The following is a 14106-nucleotide window of genomic DNA, read 5'->3' as shown; positions in this document are numbered from 1 at the left end:
AGGACGCTCAGGGCACCTGTCAATTTAGCACGGAGCTGCCACCAGCCCGTACCTGCTCTGTGGGCCACACACAGGTGCCCAAAAACATACACTAGGGGCACAGGGTTGTACCCCCACCCATGGGTGCCATAAGGGTATCACATGGGTCTGCACAGCAAACCAAAAGAGAGAGCTGCACTGCCAGGAGTCCCATATGAACTCCTGCGCAGAAGACATGACAGAACACATGATAAAAACAGTAAAGGACAAGAATACAGAGGCCCTGTCCCTCCGATGCATTTCCAGCATCACAATCATTCTATTCGATAGAACTCAGCTAGGCCTCCAAAAGAAAACGGAAACTATTCTATGAATACTGCTTAAAGAATAACTTGATGGTTAATGGTACACAATCCAAGGTGGTAATCATCTCGAAAAACAAAAAGAAAACAAAAAAAACATGTGGTGGTCTCTGGCGACTGAAAGAGTTGAGCTGGTCTCTTCTATTCGTTATCTTGGCTATAATCTTACAAATATGTCATCTATATTCATGTGGAAGCCTGCATTAAAGGACAGATTAGCCCCCATGTTAGCCCATATGAAACGGATACATGGAAAATTTTGCAGATTCTCCATCCTTCCCACCCTTAATGTTTTCCTGGGTAAGATTGAGCCAGCTTTATTATATGGGTTGGACATTGCATTGGTGATTGTGGGTCCATACCTTGACTCCCTACAGTGTGTAATTTGGAAGATTGTACTGACCTTTTCTCTTTCTATTCCCAACCCCATCATACATCACAAATTGAATCTAGTTTTACTTCAAGCTCGATATTTTAGGCGTAAATTGTCTTCATATATTAGATTCCTCTCCAAGCTGCAAAATTCTTTGTATGTTGATCTGAAACAGATAATGATTGATTGTTCCACACAGACTGTCACTTCATTTAGGGTTGACATTCAAAGCTTGTTGGAGAAAATCGGCTCCTCTGAGTTGGAATGAATATCTAATCCTGATGTGGTATAGCATAAACTCTCCCGCGAGGACTGGAGACTGACTGTTGAAGCTTTATCCCTGCTGGTAGAGCAGTCCTTTCCAAAGTCCTCCAGTTCTGAGGTGAAGGCAGGTGATCCAAGGCAGAGCCAACTTCTGCTCCCTAACCATCCCCGGGGCACATTGGGGGTGACCTGCTGCTGGAGCATGGCATGCTTCTGCTAGCTACACCTCACTGGGGGTGAAGGACCACTGCAGGTTTTTGCCTCTCTCTCTCATGTTTGGGAGAGTGAGTACAAGGACCTATCTTGTCCCTGAGCCCCTGGACTGCAATTCCCTGCAATCTGAGAGCCATAACAGCCAGGGTACCTGTTTCTTGCCGTCAACATGCTTGGAGTCGCCTTTCAAGCCCGTTTGACACCTTCAGACAATGATGAACCATTGGTGCTTCTTTTGGCATTCGATTTTCTCATCATTTGCACATTGTGACAAAGACTGCATTGACGCTGTTGACTCGCCAAGAACAGCGAGAAGGTATTATTGGCTTCTAACTGCTGCTCTAGCAAAACATTGGGCCATAGAGACTGGTTAGGTCACCGTTGATCACTTTGTATCACACAAGACATATCCTTCTACAAACATTGTGGTTATTGATGTCCTTTCACACCGTTTAATTACCCAAAATGCTGCATCTTACTGTTTTTGCATATTTTGTGTTTTCTCCTTCAGGCTGCATTTTTTTAACCGTTTTTTTTCAATTGAATTATTATTGCATATGTTGTATTTAATTAAAGTAATTATATTTTTATAGAAACTTGTTTGACATTCCTTTGTTTTGGACTGTTGTACTTTGCTGTTTGGGTTCCTACTGTTTCACTTTCACACTCCCCTTGAGATTATAGCTTGCCCTTGGCCCACATTACCACAACAGAAGGAGGTATAGCTCTTAACTGTGCAGCTACACCTTTATGATTGGGATCACTCTTGTAGAAGTGTGAGTATTGAATAGGCCTTTTATCCACTACTCATCATTGTACTCTGGCAGGGTAGCAGTCATTTTGTCACAGGCACACTCTACACAAACAAAAGGCCTTTAATGCTGTGGTTCTGAGAAGGGGGTGGCGTTAGTGCAGCCAGTGAGAGCTCATTACAAGCAGGGAAGGGATTACCATCTTGTTTCATCTGTAGATCTTATTCCTTCATGCCTCCTTCACTTCATTTAGCACAAATTATTTTGGGGATGATGCAGAAAGGCAAATACTGCTCATCACAAAGACAGGGAATAGACCCCTTAAAGCAGGCTTGGTTTTGTCCAATATCCTGTGGACTTTTGCCTTTAACAGAGGGCCCCCCCAATTTCTTTGCTTCATCTTTGGACTAGGAATTTGTTTGGACCCTGCAGGGAAAGCTTTTTTTTCCAGAGTTCTCCAGCTTTGAGTCTGGTGTTCTGAGACAGAGGCAATCTCTGCTCCCTGACCATCCCAATGGCACATTTAGGGTGGCCTGTTTGAGAAACATGAAAGTGTCTAACCCGCTAGTCCCTGGCGATCTGTCATCCAGGTGGCCAGGACATGACCATTTCTTTTGGATCCAGTTCCTGGTGGTGGACCAGTGCGAAAGGATCACCTGGATGAGAGGTCTTCGGGGAGTGGAAGGGGGACACCAGAGGGTGAGATGTGGTATTCCCTTCCTTGTAACACCTTTACCCCATCCTACCATGTAGGATACCTAGGAACTTAATCCCCGCCCCCTTTCCCGACACAAACATTTTCTCTCCAACAGTTCACCGTGAGCGACAATGGACTAACACTAGAGCCGTGTACCTGACATGTCCCAACACCATGGTCAGGCAAGGTCAGGCAATTACGGATCATTACACACACCTGACTTACATCACACTTCCCCACATGGATAAAAAGCAGAGCACAAAATCACACTCTGAGTGAGGCAAAAGACACACGATGAAATAGCAGTTCCAATATGGCAGTTTAATAAAAGGAATCTTCCCTAAGGGTTCCTGGTAAGCCTTGAATCGCCAGGGCAATAATCGGTAAACAAAACGTTATTGGTCGAGGCCGTTTTGTCCCACTCCCCTCTTTTTTTATATATTCTTTTGCATGAGGTACCCAGGAAGTTGTTCCAATTCACATAAAAACATCTGTTTTATTATTTTATACACACAAATCTTGTATGAATCTAATCTTTAAAAACAACGTAGGCAACATTTTTGGTAGTTTTGGGTGGGTAGGTCGGAGAGTGCAGGAGGGATTAGCAAGAGAGACCAAGGAGGAGAGTGGGGGATTGCCAGCCCCTGCAATTTGCTGCAAAAAAATAGGGAAACATCTGCAGTAACAAAATCTGCTGTGAAAAATTCCACAGCAAAACACATAAAGCTGTGTGGTCTACTTTCCGCTAACCTGATAATCCCCACATCTCCCTGTCTGACAGCCTTCTCAAAATGCACTCTTGCTACCTTTATCTAAATCCCTCTATGACTACAGCCTTTTTCTTCCCTTCTTTAATTTCCCTACCCTGCGTCATTTCTCCTTCTCCATGCCACTCCTTGACTTCCTCACCATTTCCGAGATATGGCTACACGCAGCCTCTAGACCACTACTCTCCCTCGCCATACTGGCAGGTTACTCCATCTCCAGATGCGACCGCAACACCACTGAATCGGGAGGCGGTGGTGTCGCCTTTATCCATAAAAACTCAGTTGACCTCAGAGCGATGCCTATCCAACAGATTCCTCAGCGGAGCTACACTCAGTCAAACTTCCTAACTCACCTAACCAAACTGCCACCTTACACTTGATCTACAGACCACCGAGCCCTATCACCACCTTCCAGGATGCCATTACATCCCTATAAGTGGATAAATCCAAAACTAAATCGCAAATCATCTTACTATGGGATTTTAGCTGCGTTTCCTAGACCCTATCGACCCCACTGCAACTGACATTGCCAACACGCTAACAGACCTAGGTTTCACCCACCACATACTAGAACCCACCCACACCAAGGGGCGGACACTTCACTAGTTACTTGACTCGAATTGCAACATTAGCCTACAGTCCAACTCACTGTGCGCATGGTCAGACCATCATATTATTACCTTTAACATAAAAGCTAACCAACGCCCCAAACCGACTACCGCTCCTGCTTTGCATACTAGAAACAAAAGGGACATCACATGCGATAAACTATTGCCACTTATCATTCCCACCCTCAACAAAGCCTCTGTATCTTGCTCCGACGCCACTGCACTAATTGACACATACAACCCTGTCATACTCACAGCACTGAACTCCATTGCCCCAATTAAACTTAGGAAATCTAAACCACGTGCACATCTCAACTCTTGGGTTACACCGCACTTGAGAGTGCTACGTAAAGAAAAACGTACTGCTGAAGCCCGTTGGAAAAGTCATCCTTCTGATGTCCACGAGGACAGCCTTATCATAGCATCCCTTAACTACAAAGAGGCCATCATCCAAGCTAAAAAATATACCTACAACATGCGTATTACACAAGGGGACTCTAACACCAAAGAATTGTTTAAGATTTTGAAAGAACTTGAATCCCCTGCAGCCCCACCTGATTCTTGCACCAAAGATAGCACATGGTGCTGGAACATACAAAAAGAACTCTTGGATAAAATTGCCACCCTCCAAGTTAAAATCAAAGTTAAGCAGAAACCATTGCAGATAGACCAGCAACCGAATCCCCCACTAGCCCCAACACCCTGGCTGCCCTCAACCATAAAACATTCAGTTTCTCTCCACTGACCATCAGTGATGTTGAAAGCATCATCAATAAGCTCAAACCGTCGAACAGCAAAGGTGTCACTTGCCCAGACCCTATTATTAAAGAGGCCTTGCATGATCTATTCTCGTTCATTACCACCTTTATAAACTCACCCTTCAAATCAGGCATAGTCCCGAATAACTTAAAAGACGCCTGGGTCATCCCTTTGCTCAAAAAACCATCACTCGATCCTAGTATACCAACAAATTACAGGCCCATCACTACGGTCCCTTTTATGCTCAAAATATTGGACCGCGCCGCCTATTTGGAGATCCAGGACTACATGGAAGTTAACAAACTCCTTGGCCTAAGGCAATCCGGTTTCCATCTGAGGCACAGGACAGAAACCGCCCTCATTGACCTAAAAACTCAGATTGAGGTTCTGAAAAACAATGGTAAGCTAGCCTTGTTACTCCTACTAGATCTATCACCAGCCTTTGATTTGGTCAACCACCAAATTCTTTGCCAACACCTCAAATCAGCTGCCCACTTTTCAGACTCTGCCACCTCCTGGATCAGATCCTTCTTAGATAACAGATCTATGTGGGTATTCTTCCCCTCAGCATCTGCCGTGCCCACTCCCATTTACTGCGGTGTCCCCCAAGGTTCGTGTGCGTCACCAAAACATTATAACGTGCTCACTAAACCACTTTTCGATATCCTTGACTATCTGGGTGCCACACTCAGATACTCATCCCTATGACGGGTGACCATGAAGTGGACAGCAAATCCCTGAACCATGTCTACCCTGTTATTCAGGCGTGGATGGCTCAACATGAACTTTGCCTCAATGATGACAAAACGGAACTCCTCATTTTAGGATCCCATCAATGTCTTAACAAACTTGACCCTTCCTTCAAGTCGTTCAACATTGACGGCAACGTCATTAAGGTCTCTAAGGATACCAAAACCTTAAGAATTTACCTTGATTCTACACTATCACTTTCTAGACAAACCAATGCGGTCAGTTCAGCATCTGCTTATGCCTGCAAACTCATCACAGCTAACAGACCCTTCTTGACCACTGCCAATTGCACCACTCTGGCCAGAACTCTTGTCATGTCTAAGATTGATTATTGTAGTGCCTTATATCTAGGGACTAGCCAAAGCAAAAAAACTACAAGTCACACAGAATAATGCCATTAGAGCTGCCCTAAATATTCCCAGGAATTATCACATTTCTGACCACAGACGCAATTTATGATGGCTCCCTGTTGCGCAAAGAATCTCCAAGAAAACGTTTGCCCTCACACACAAGTGTTTGGAGAACCAGGCCCCTCCCTACTTGGCTACCCAACTTACCCCTCCCACTGCTACCCGAACTTTCAGAGCTGCCCAAGCCCATAGCCTCTCAATTCCTAGATTCAAGCTTCAGAAAGCGGGTGGGGTGAGCTTCCCGGTCCTAGCCATGAAATTATGGAATACCCTGCCCAACTCTATTAGAGCTGAGCCCTCCTTTCATTCCTTCAAGAGTAAAACCAATTTCTGGCTCTCAGCTAAAGACATTTGAGACACCATGTTGCTGCATCTTCGATGCCGCCTAGGCCTAACCTGCATCGCGACTGCACCTTTGTATATTAATTGTATGTAACTCTGCAACACTATTGTATGTTGACCACTCACATACAGCTTTGTAATAATTATCCTGCCTGTACATATTTACTGTACTGTTACCTATTCTATGTTTGTAAAATGTACCTGTGTAACCTTAAGTTATGCGCCCAGATGCCCCTGGGCCAGGCGCAGTATACAAATAAACAAAATACAAAATACAAATACAAATACACTCCCACTGCCCACAATCTTGGTGTCCTCTTTAAGACATCTCTTACATTGTCCTCTCATATCTCCAATAACTTCTGTTTTCAGTTTTTCAACATTCGTAAAAACCTTCCCTTCTTTCCTCCACTGTAACCAAAACACTTATCTCTGCATTTGTCTTCTCTCATCTTTTCTACTGTGCTAACTTACATATCGGCCTCACTGCCTACCAACTAGCACCTCTTCGCTGCCTACCAACTAGCACCTCTTCGCTGCCTACCAACTAGCACCTCTTCGCTCTATGTTTAACTCCTCAATGTGTCCCTTTCTGCCTTCCTCCTTGCTCTTCTACCTCTGCATCGCAACACTCGACATATTGACTCCCCTTTGGCTCTCTTCTGAAACCTGCTGTTTCTTTTATTTTCTGACTCTGGTCTTCATCTCTTACCTCCCTTTGCTCTCCACCTCCTCTTCAACACTCCTAATCGCACTTTCCTCTTACCGTTCCTAAGCCGAGTCTAGTCCCACTTACGCTCCTGTGCTTTAATTTCTCTCACACGTTGGGATGCTCTCCCTCTTTCTATTCGTTCTCCGACCTCACTACATCTGTTTCATTTTCATTTAAATCATTCTGGCTGTCCTCTTCAAACTGATGAAAATTCCTTGTGAAAATGCTGTATCCAATTTTTATTGCGCCGCTCTCCATTCTGTTGTACAGCACTTTTGCACAGAGATCTCTATAAATAAAAAAATAAATACAAATAAATAAAGAAACATAGGAAGGTGCCAGCGATAACCCAACTCACGTTGTGTGCTAGACGTTCATGAACACAGGTGCAAAGGAGTGTGTGACCACTGTCTTCAGGTGGATCCCCATTAGATGAAAAGGCGCATAGTGGTAGACTGCATTGTGTTTATGACCTGAATTATACAGCCCTTCTCACCATTGCTCAATACAGTGTATCCATCTACTGACCCCCATTTCGTTACTCGATGTTGTCTCCTTTTGTCCAATCACTGCTATGAAACAGGTCTCACGATGCCCTCTAAAGATTCAATAAACTGTACTCAAAACCATTGTTTGTCATATGCTCAGGGATTGCCAATTTCAGCTCCCTCCATTCTTGTGGAGAGCCTGGTTTTGCTGTCATTCAGTGAATTCAAAACTAGGCTTACATTGAAACATAATTTGAAACATCTGCAAATGAGTATTAATTATTACCGTAAGTGAAAAATGATGTCCTATGTGTATTCTTATGATCACATAATGATCATATTTAGTAATACCACTGATATGCTAATTATTCAGTCAGATGTAGAATGTACAATATTGGCATGAAGACACATGTAAATGCTATGATGAAGGTAACATAGTTGCTATCCATTTAATAACAACAACTGTGTCTGCTCCGAAAATGAATTAATTAGCAGCTTGTTAGCCCCGAAAAGCTGTTTTTAAGAATGTTTGTTCTTTCATGGTTTGATTACTTAATTGAAATCTCCATTATTTCAAGAACTTCACTTACTCGTCAATGCCCTTAATTATTCATAGTGTGTCTACACCCTGCTGCGTGCTCCCTAACATTCAACACCACTGTGTAAACATTATTTGTGTTAATAACACCCTCCCCTTACAAGTTGCCCTTTAACTAGGTTCACTCTCCCAAATGCTTCCTGTTTTGACTACCGCCAAAGGACGGTTGCAACCAAGGGATGGAAAACCCGTTAGGTCTGTGGCCAGGAAGATCATGACTGGGAGTAATGAATAAAACCCTTAAGTAAGGTATTCATTAGAAGACCGTTCTAACACACATCATATTCCTTAATTTATTGAAATCACACTGATGTTGGTAGTAAGAAGTTTAGTTTTTCCCAAACCGCAACAACCATTGAGTTACCACAATGATTTGCAACGTCATAATGTTTTTTTTAGAAGTCATCACATTCTATGCCTCGTAAATAAGAACCAGGCTGCATAGCTCTGCCTGTACATCTAAAACATAACGGATTCCAAATATACAAGTTACAGCGGAAAATGATAGATGGCAAAGTGAAAGTAGTTGCCATTCAAATATTCAACAATGCACATTCCTTGCTCTCTTCCCAAGGTGTGACTACCTCAGACCTCCCTTGAAACAAGGGTGGAAAGCCAGCTTCCATATGGGCTCATGCTCTGGTGGTGGTCACAAAGACCCATCTGCCAGAGTGGAAGGGAAGATTTCCAGCCTTTTTTCAAAGAGCCGACAGCAACGCACAAACTAATATAGCTGCTGAACCCCTTCAGTGTAGCCTGCCAGATTTCAGTCGTCCTTGGACAACAATGAAGAAGCTCCTCTTCATGAAAGCAAGCATCAGGATGGAAATCTCGAAGAATAGTCTTGTGATTCAACTAAGGGATGCAAGGGCTTTGGGAAAAGATAAGCCTGTAGGCAGCTGAAATACGACCCATTTGTAGTAACTTCAAGTGAGGAGCTTGACAATGAGGATTCTGAACACCCTCCAAATGGCCATCTGAGGCGTTTGCCACCACAAAGAGAGCTTTAGAAGAAAAGATGTTCAACACAACCTTTGACTATAGCCCATAGGGAGGATGTGGCAAAGTTCAAAAATGCAACCGTAGCATCAAAAGAGTGAAAACAAGACTTACAAAAGGGACAAACAAACTCAAAGATTTCCAAAAGATGAACTGCCTAACGATCCATCTTTGACAAACCGCCAAATGACCTACAAACGTTTTCAGTAACCTCTTCAAAAACCAAGTGATTTAGCCTTTAGCTCTGGAGTAGGAATGAGGCACTCAATTACAAGATGCGTTCTTATGGTTGTTTAGTTATATTTGGGGGACTGCTCTTACAGTGGTTGTTTCTATAATAGGTTTCCTGTTGCGCCGTTCAGGTGCAACTCCATCGATAAGTTTAGAGTTCATGTTTATTGTTTTGGCTTTGCTTTTCTGTCGTTGTTTTTCTTACACTTGATACTCCTCTCATCTGTGTGAATCTGGATGAAAGGTTGGCTAGGTAGTGACAACGTCATGAGTCTTAATCTGGCTAGCAATGATGGGTTGCCTTTAGTCTCTTGGAATGTGAACTGAATAATAAACCCAGTAAGAGGAAGAAGATTTGATCCCATTTGCATTATTCAAAGACATACATTGTTCTGTTGCAGTAGGTGCACCTTGTTGACTCTGAGACTGAGAAAATGTGCAAAGGTTGGGTAGGACAGGTTCTTCATTCATCTTGCTCCTCCAATTCACAGGGTGATTCTAATTAGGAATAATTTACCAGGTGTGATATTCTCCTCTCATAAGGATAAGGAGGGTAGGTGGGTTTAGTTAATTTTGAAGATTCAGACCACCACTTTTATGTTGATCAGTATTTCCGCCCCAACTGTTAACAATGGCATGTTCTTTGGGGAAGTTGGGTACCACTTGCAAAATACAGGTGCTCGGAAAATGTTGTTAGGGGGGATATTTTAATGTAGTTCAGGATCCCTATATGGACTGGAACTGTGGGATACTCCATGATGACAGAAACAGAGACAGGGACGCGCTTGAGCTGTTCATGAGGGTTTTCAATCTTCTGGAGAAGCTAGAACATCCCACTGGAAGGCAATGCACATATCATTCAGGTGCGCACAATGTTTACTCTAGAATTGACAATATATTGACTTCCAGCTTTATGACCCAGAATCTCACTAAAATAGAACTGAGAACATTCTGATTTCGGATCAAGCATGGTCAGAGTGGAGATGTCTTTGAACTACACATCTAAAAGGTCAAATTCAAGGAAAATCAACATATCCCTTTTAGAGGATGAGGGGTCAAGAGAACAATGGAAACGCGAGGCAGAAGAGTTTTTGGAGTTGAACATGAATGGTGAGGTGTAGATTGATATTGTGTGCGAGGCTTTTAAAATTTTTATGTGAGGTGTCTTGATGAAGCTCTCCAGTCAAAAGCACAAGGCGAGAGAACTTGAGCTGGGTTCACTGGGTGCTTCAGTTAAAGATTTGAAGAAAGACCTACTGAGGCAGCCTTGTTAGGATAAGAGAATGGAGATTTCTAAGTGGAAGTATTAGTTAAACAAATGGTTAAGTGATATTGCTGAAGAGACACTTTTCAAGATTAGGTGCACCTACTATGAGGAAGGTGAGAAAAGTAGTTGTTTGCGAGCACACCGGCTGAGAGCTATCTCTGGAAGCAGAGCAATCTGCACCATGGAAAGGAGTTCTGGAGGGATAACTTATGTGCCTACTGAGATTAACAAAGAGTTTTTTTTTAATGAGAGCCTTTATTCTGAATCATATATCATCAATGGTTAGGCGACTTTACGATATCTAGAGCAGCTGGCCTTGACAGGTTTGCCAGCCAATAAGAGATTTACTCGAGATGCTGATTTGACGATTGACGATTGATGAATATCTCCTTATTTCCTTTGGTGACAAGCCATTATATACTAGCATTAGGAAGGACCTTGCTGTCGAGACAGTCACATTTTGGATGAAACAAACATCTGCTTCTCATTATTGTTTTCATGAAGTGATCATTGAGATGTTGGAAATCGCTCTTCATAATAATATTTCTATTCAATGAACAGTATTAAACAGAAAGCAAGGGAGTTACCATGGGAGCAAAATGCGACCCGACAATGGCCAACTTGTTTGTGGGTGAATTTGAAACAACTTATGCACTAGCACCTAGTTTAGTGGGGTCAGAAAAACATGTTTTGCTTTGGAAAATGTTAATTGACAACATTTTTGTCATCCGGCTGTTAACACTGAAGATTTAACAAGCGTTCCCAAAAAACCGAACAACAGTTGTTTCCAAATAGAGTTCACCTGCAATGGGCCTCATTACGACCCTTGCGGAAATGGAAAAATGATGGCGGAAATGCAATACCGCCATCGAACACCGCTCGTTGCGATCATGACCCGTCACCGTAAAGTACGATGCCATTAGCGACACCGCAGTGAACGGCAACGCTAACTGCACCAAGTACGCGCACGCGCGCCTTGCAAAACCGGAATCACCGCCATGGCGCAACGGTACGCGAATTCTGACCCTAGCGGACATGTACTGAACGCCATCAAGCACGTCGTAAAGTACCATTCCGCCATGGCGAGAAATACGGCAACGCGAACCAACCGTAAATGGCCCACTGAGTGCCTGTACTCCACTCCCTGGCCTCATTGCACAACTCCTGGCAGGCGCAATGTACTCACACTATGCAACCAGTGAAATCCACAATCCACCCATGCATGCCAACGTAGAAAAGCATGCAGGGGCTCAAAGCGCCCCGTGAGTGGGCATCCATGTACGGCATGTCACCATAGCCGTACTGACGCAGCACAGGCATGTGAAGGTACAATACATCAAACTGAAAATCAAGAACACATGACACAAAACAACAGTAGTCCCCCATCGCTTGCCACCAGCGCAAGGCAACATCCAAAACAGCATCCTGAGGGGGATTGCACCAGCCCTGTACTCATGCCAGTAAACAAACCAACCATCAGCAGAAGCATGTACCACACAAGTCGGCAGAGTGACTGAGCAGCCAGGCTCATCCCAAGAGGGGCCGATGGGAGCTGCAGGGCACAGATGGCATCAATACAGAAGCTATTCCAATGGACATGACCCCAGTCCCCCTCCAACAAACGCACGCAAACACAGTCACCTGTGACCAGCCACATTCTGAACAACCCATCATTCCACCAATCGACCTGGCTGACAGGCACCAGTCGGCCAAAAGCCAATCCCCCGCCCCTGAACAGCACATCATGTAAACAGTCACAATGGCAGCCCCTATCCGTGACCATACTGTGCTACGTAGGCAAACGCGGCCAGTACTGTACCACACAACTCAACTCAGAAGGCGGAACACAATGCAGATCATCACGCAATACATACCGCCACAAAGCGAAAATCGCCACATCACCTGCAAAGAACAACGCAACACGACAAATATCGGAATACAATTTAAATGCACATCCAAATGACAAAGGCCCCACAGCAATTTGCAAAATACCACCAAAACAACCATCATCACCGAGGGCTGCATCTGCAATAATTGACCGGCTTCCACTTGTGTGACGCCCTGTACCATCATGGCACACAGGGCCTACATCAACGTTCCAAAAGGCAACATGGAAGCGGCAAGAACCGCAGGTCCGTCCCATGAGGCAGGCACTAGTCGAGCTGAAAGGCCGAAATGTTGCACCTAGCCACCAGTACAGCGTAAGGGCATGTGGCCCATTGGCGATCGTCCCATAAGATCGAAATGGTGCTCCACTGATTCACCCGAAGCTGCAGGAGTCGAGAGTAAAAACCATCTGGAGGAGTGGCGTAGAGATGGCATCTGCAATAGGGCAGGAGATACCTGTCACCCAAAAGAAACACAAATTAACCGATTGCATTACGGGACTCATGATGCATTACAATCTTCATTCAACACACCAAATCCACACCCATATGCATGCTAGCCCACTCCAAAGGAATATACACACCCCTAAATCAGTATCGAATCATAACGAAACCAATCGAGCTAAATACACCATTGTCAACGTCGGTTACTGTGCATGCGTCCGTCAAGATAGAACCCATGACATGGGATTAGTAACGTGCCTAGACACAAGTGTATGAAGGCGCGTCGAGACAGGGAGGGTTCAACAAGGGCAGATAGACGATGGTCCCACTATGGCAGCCTTGCATCACATAACGCAGGGGAAGGGGAGTGAATCAAAAAACCCATGTACATGGCAGACCCTAAACGGATTCATCAGTCCATGCATCCACACATCATTCCCTCATCCCGCAATGAAAACGCATGAATATTCACTCACATAATATGTGAAACTTCCATCGCGTCTGTGCGTAATGCAGTCCGCAAAAACCACTGTGCCCCTGGCCGGATCTGTAGTGTTGTGAAGCAAGATGGATTTGGGAACGTCCTGCCTTATCGTCCACTACGCTGTTGCGCATCCCATTCAATTCATATCATTCATTGCCTGCTCGTTATGGGCCATGTCCCAAGGACATTCTACAATAGAACGTTACATTTCCAGCCAGACCTGTGGGCGTATCCTCGCCGCTACTTCAAAACCCAAAATGCTGGCCTTCGAATTCCTCACTTGCAACATTACGTCGAAAAGGCTTCTGTGAACGCTTGCATTCACAATTACATCAATGTAGTGCGGCTGTGTGTCATGATGCTAACTGGCTGCAATCACAAATGCCACGCCACGCCCGTCGGTGAAGTACGTTACTGTGCTGCATGAGGGTCGGCCATCGATCGAGCCCTACATACCACTGACTCTTCACAGGTATGTAAGCGGCTGCAATCATAGCATGTGTAACAATGGGAGCATAGCATGAAAATCAGTCAAAGTACATCACACTGCCATCGGGATTTGATACATGATTCAAATCCCAAGATGCCATGCGGCCAAATGCAGCCTTACGTGCGGGACGTGCTCGGCCAGAAGGGATTGCATCTGCCACAGATTCATTCAATCAGCACAGGTGGAGGCCATACAGGCCGACAGCACATATATTGCAGACCCAAACCCCTC

Source organism: Ambystoma mexicanum, chromosome 10, assembly GCF_040938575.1.
Source record: "Ambystoma mexicanum isolate Mex_15411 chromosome 10, UKY_AmexF1_1, whole genome shotgun sequence".
Lineage (NCBI taxonomy): Eukaryota > Metazoa > Chordata > Amphibia > Caudata > Ambystomatidae > Ambystoma > Ambystoma mexicanum.
Note: the sequence above shows the minus strand (reverse complement) of the source record.